This window comes from Alligator mississippiensis, unplaced genomic scaffold (assembly GCF_030867095.1).
Source record: "Alligator mississippiensis isolate rAllMis1 unplaced genomic scaffold, rAllMis1 scaffold_37, whole genome shotgun sequence".
Classification (NCBI taxonomy): Eukaryota; Metazoa; Chordata; order Crocodylia; family Alligatoridae; genus Alligator; species Alligator mississippiensis.
In genome coordinates, this window is record NW_026775301.1 from 47,501 (window position 1) to 52,500 (window position 5,000).

A 5,000-nucleotide genomic window follows, 5' to 3' on the forward strand; every position below is an offset into this window, starting at 1 on the left:
CAGGAGGGCGGACACTTTCGGCGGTTCGTCCCGGTGGCTGGGCCGGGTGCCGCATCTACAATATAGCCAAGAAACGTTCGCGGAGATTTTCGAGAACACGTTTTTAAGGACCCTCAATGCCCATGTTCGGTTCCAGAAAGCCGGTCAGAGGGATCTTCGGGGCAGAACCCTGCCGTGCTGAGGGGCCAAACCCGAGTTTGGAGCCAGGTCAACGGGGAAAACCGGAAAAGGGCCGGAGAAGGCGGTCAGGCCGGGCGAGAGTTCCAGGAGCTCGGCCACAATTCCGATCTCGTCCCGGTCAAGGGCTCCGTGGAAGGGCAGCCCGGGGGGCGGGTCCAAGGGCCCCGGCAGGGACCCGGGCCTCCGGGGTCGGAGCCGAGGCACCCCGCCGAGGGGTGGTCGTCCCGGGCCAAGGCGGCGGGAGCCCGGGCAGGACTCCGCGGGGCAGGCCGGGCGGGAGTTCCAGGAGCCCGGCCGCGATTCCGACTTCTCCCCGGTGCCCTGCCCGGAGGCCGGGCAGGTCCGGGGGCCTTCGGCGCGGGCGGCGGGATGCTCCCGCGGGGGAGACGAGCCGTGCTGGGCCCCGGGAGGGAGGCCCGGGGTCGACCTGGCGCCGGGGCTCCGGCCCTGGAAGTCCCGATGAGGTTTTTCAAACGGGCCGTGCCCGGGCCTTCGCTCCAGGAGGGCGGACACTTTCGGCGGTTGCCCCCGGTGGCTGGGCCGGGTGCCGCATCTACAATATTGCCAGGAAAGGTCCGCGGAGATTTTCGGGGACACGCTTTTCGGGACCCTAGTTGCCCATCTTGGGTTCCAGGAGGTCGGGCAGGGGTACCTCCGGGACCGGACCGTGCTGCAGGAGGGGGTCAACCCCGGGTTTGGCTCCATGTCGACTGGAGCTCCGGCCCAGGGGCGGGCCGGGCGAGAGTTCCAGGAACCCGGCCGCGATTCCGGCTTCTCCCCGGTGCCCTGCCCGGAGGCCGGGCAGGTCCGGGGGCCTTCGGCGCGGGCGGCGGGCTGCTCCCGCGGGGGAGACGAGCCTCTCTGGGGCCCGGGAGGTTGGCCCTGGGTCGACCTGGCGCCGGGGCTCGGGCTCCGGAAGTCCGTATGAGGTTTTTCAAACGGGCCGTGCCCGGGCCTTCGCTCCAGGAGGGCGGACACTTTCGGCGGTTCGTCCCGGTGGCTGGGCCGGGTGCCGCATCTACAATATTGCCGAGAAAGGTCCGCGGAGATTTTCGGGGACACGGTTTCCGGGACCCTAGATGCCCATCTTGGGTTCCAGGAGCTCGGACGGAGGAACCTCCGGGGCCGGACCGTGCTGCAGGAGGGGTTCAACCGCGAGTTTGGCTCCATGTCGACTGGAGCTCCGGCCCAGGGGCGGGCCGAGCGGCTTGGCCGGGCGAGAGTTCCAGGAGCCCGGCCGCGATTCCGGCTTCTCCCCGGTGCCCTGCCCGGAGGCCGGGCGGGTCCGGGGGCCTTCGGCGCGGGCAGCGGGCTGCTCCCGCGGGGGAGACGAGCCGCCCTAACGCCCGGGAGGGAGGCCCGGGGTCGACCTGGCTCCCGAGCTCCGGCCCTGGAAGTCCGTATGAGGATTTTCAAACGGGCCGTGCCCGGGCCTTCGCTCCAGGAGGCCGGACACTTTCGGCGGTTGCTCCCGGCGGCTGGGCCGGGTGCCGCATCTACAATATTGCCAGGAAAGGTCCGCGGAGATTTTCGGGGACACGGGTTTCGGGACCCTAGATGCCCATCTTGGGTTCCAGGAGCTCGGACGGAGGAACCTCCGGGGCCGGACCGTGCTGCAGGAGAGGTTCAACCGCGAGTTTGGCTCCATGTCGACTGGAGCTCCGGCCCAGGGGCGGGCCGAGCGGCTTGGCCGGGCGAGAGTTCCAGGAGCCCGGCCGCGATTCCGGCTTCTCCCCGGTGCCCTGCCCGGAGGCCGGGCAGGTCCGGGGGCCTTCGGCGAGGGCGGCGGGCTGCTCCCGCGGGGGAGACGAGCCGTGCTGGGCCCCGGGAGGGAGGCCCGCGGTCGACCTGGCGCCGGGGCTCCGGCCCTGGAAGTCCGTATGAGGTTTTTCAAACGGGCCTTGCCCGGGCCTTCGCTCCAGGAGGCCGGACACTTTCGGCGGTTCGTCCCGGTGGCTGGGCCGGGTGCCGCATCTGCAATATTGCCAGGAAAGGTTCGCGGAGATTTTCGAGGACACGGGTTTCGGGACCCTAGATGCCCATCTTGGGTTCCAGGAGCTCGGACGGAGGAACCTCCGGGGCCGGACCGTGCTGCAGGCGAGGGTCAACCCCGAGTTTGGCTCCATGTCGACTGGCGCTCCGGCCCGGGGGGCGGGCCGGGCGGGCAGGCCGGGCGAGAGTTCCAGGAACCCGGCCGCGATTCCGGCTTCGACCCGGTCGACTGCACGGCGGGCGTGCAGGCCGGGGGGCGACTCGCAGGGGCCCTTCCAGGCTGCGGGGCCCAGCGGTTGGAGCCCGGCTACCCCGGCGAGGGGCGGAAGAACCTGCACGGCGCGGCGGGAGAACCCGGCATGCTTCCGCGGGGCAGGCCGGGCAGGAGTTCCAGGAGCCCGGCCACGATTCCTACTTCTCCCCGGTGCCCTGCCCGGAGGCCGGGCGGGCCCGGGGGCCTTCGGCGCGGGCGGCGGGCGGCTTCCGCGGCGGAGACGAGCCTCTCTGGGGCCCGGGAGGTCGGCCCTGGGTCGACCTGGCGCCGGGGCTCGGGCTCCGGAAGTCCGTATGAGGTTTTTGAAACGGGCCTTGCCCGGGCCTTCGCTCCAGGAGGGCGGACACTTTCGGCGGTTGCCCCCGGTGGCTGGGCCGGGTGCCGCATCTACAATATTGCCAGGAAAGGTTCGCGGAGATTTTCGGGGACACGGATTTCGGGACCCTGGATGCCCATCTTGGGTTCCAGGAGGTCGGACGGAGGAACTCCGGGGCCGGACCGTGCTGCAGGAGGGGGTCAAAACCGAGTTTGGCTCCATGTCGACTGGCGCCCCGGCCCGGGGGGCGGGCCGGGCGGGCAGGCCGGGCGAGAGTTCCAGGAACCCGGCCGCGATTCCGGCTTCGACCCGGTCGACTGCACGGCGGGCGTGCAGGCCGGCGGCGACTCGCAGGGCCCCTTCCACGCTGCGGGGCCCAGCGGTTGGAGCCCGGCTACCCCGGCGAGGGGCGGAAGAACCTGCACGGCGCGGCGGGAGAACCCGGCATGCTTCCGCGGGGCAGGCCGGGCAGGAGTTCCAGGAGCCCGGCCACGATTCCTACTTCTCCCCGGTGCCCTGCCCGGAGGCCGGGCGGGCCCGGGGGCCTTCGCCGCGGGCGGCGGGCGGCTTCCGCGGCGGAGACGAGCCTCTCTGGGGCCCGGGAGGTCGGCCCTGGGTCGACCTGGCGCCGGGGCTCGGGCTCCGGAAGTCCGTATGAGGTTTTTGAAACGGGCCTTGCCCGGGCCTTCGCTCCAGGAGGGCGGACACTTTCGGCGGTTGCCCCCGGTGGCTGGGCCGGGTGCCGCATCTACAATATTGCCAGGAAAGGTTCGCGGAGATTTTCGGGGACACGGATTTCGGGACCCTAGATGCCCATCTTGGGTTCCAGGAGGTCGGACGGAGGAACCTCCGGGGCCGGACCGTGCTGCAGGAGGGGGTCAAAACCGAGTTTGGCTCCAAGTCGACTGGAGCCCCGGCCCGGGGGGCGGGCCGGGCGGGCAGGCCGGGCGAGAGTTCCAGGAACCCGGCCGCGATTCCGGCTTCGACCCGGTCGACTGCACGGCGGGCGTGCAGGCCGGGGGGCGACTCGCAGGGGCCCTTCCAGGCTGCGGGGCCCAGCGGTTGGAGCCCGGCTACCCCGGCGAGGGGCGGAAGAACCTGCACGGCGCGGCGGGAGAACCCGGCATGCTTCCGCGTGGCAGGCCGGGCAGGAGTTCCAGGAGCCCGGCCACGATTCCTACTTCTCCCCGGTGCCCTGCCCGGAGGCCGGGCGGGCCCGGGGGCCTTCGGCTGCGGGCGGCGGGCGGCTTCCGCGGCGGAGACGAGCCTCTCTGGGGCCCGGGAGGTCGGCCCTGGGTCGACCTGGCGCCGGGGCTCGGGCTCCGGAAGTCCGTATGAGGTTTTTGAAACGGGCCTTGCCCGGGCCTTCGCTCCAGGAGGGCGGACACTTTCGGCGGTTGCCCCCGGTGGCTGGGCCGGGTGCCGCATCTACAATATTGCCAGGAAAGGTTCGCGGAGATTTTCGGGGACACGGATTTCGGGACCCTGGATGCCCATCTTGGGTTCCAGGAGGTCGGACGGAGGAACCTCCGGGGCCGGACCGTGCTGCAGGAGGGGGTCAAAACCGAGTTTGGCTCCATGTCGACTGGCGCCCCGGCCCGGGGGGCGGGCCGGGCGGGCAGGCCGGGCGAGAGTTCCAGGAACCCGGCCGCGATTCCGGCTTCGACCCGGTCGACTGCACGGCGGGCGTGCAGGCCGGCGGCGACTCGCAGGGCCCCTTCCACGCTGCGGGGCCCAGCGGTTGGAGCCCGGCTACCCCGGCGAGGGGCGGAAGAACCTGCACGGCGCGGCGGGAGAACCCGGCATGCTTCCGCGTGGCAGGCCGGGCAGGAGTTCCAGGAGCCCGGCCACGATTCCTACTTCTCCCCGGTGCCCTGCCCGGAGGCCGGGCGGGCCCGGGGGCCTTCGGCGCGGGCGGCGGGCGGCTTCCGCGGCGGAGACGAGCCTCTCTGGGGCCCGGGAGGTCGGCCCTGGGTCGACCTGGCGCCGGGGCTCGGGCTCCGGAAGTCCGTATGAGGTTTTTGAAACGGGCCTTGCCCGGGCCTTCGCTCCAGGAGGGCGGACACTTTCGGCGGTTGCCCCCGGTGGCTGGGCCGGGTGCCGCATCTACAATATTGCCAGGAAAGGTTCGCGGAGATTTTCGGGGACACGGATTTCGGGACCCTGGATGCCCATCTTGGGTTCCAGGAGGTCGGACGGAGGAACCTCCGGGGCCGGACCGTGCTGCAGGAGGGGGTC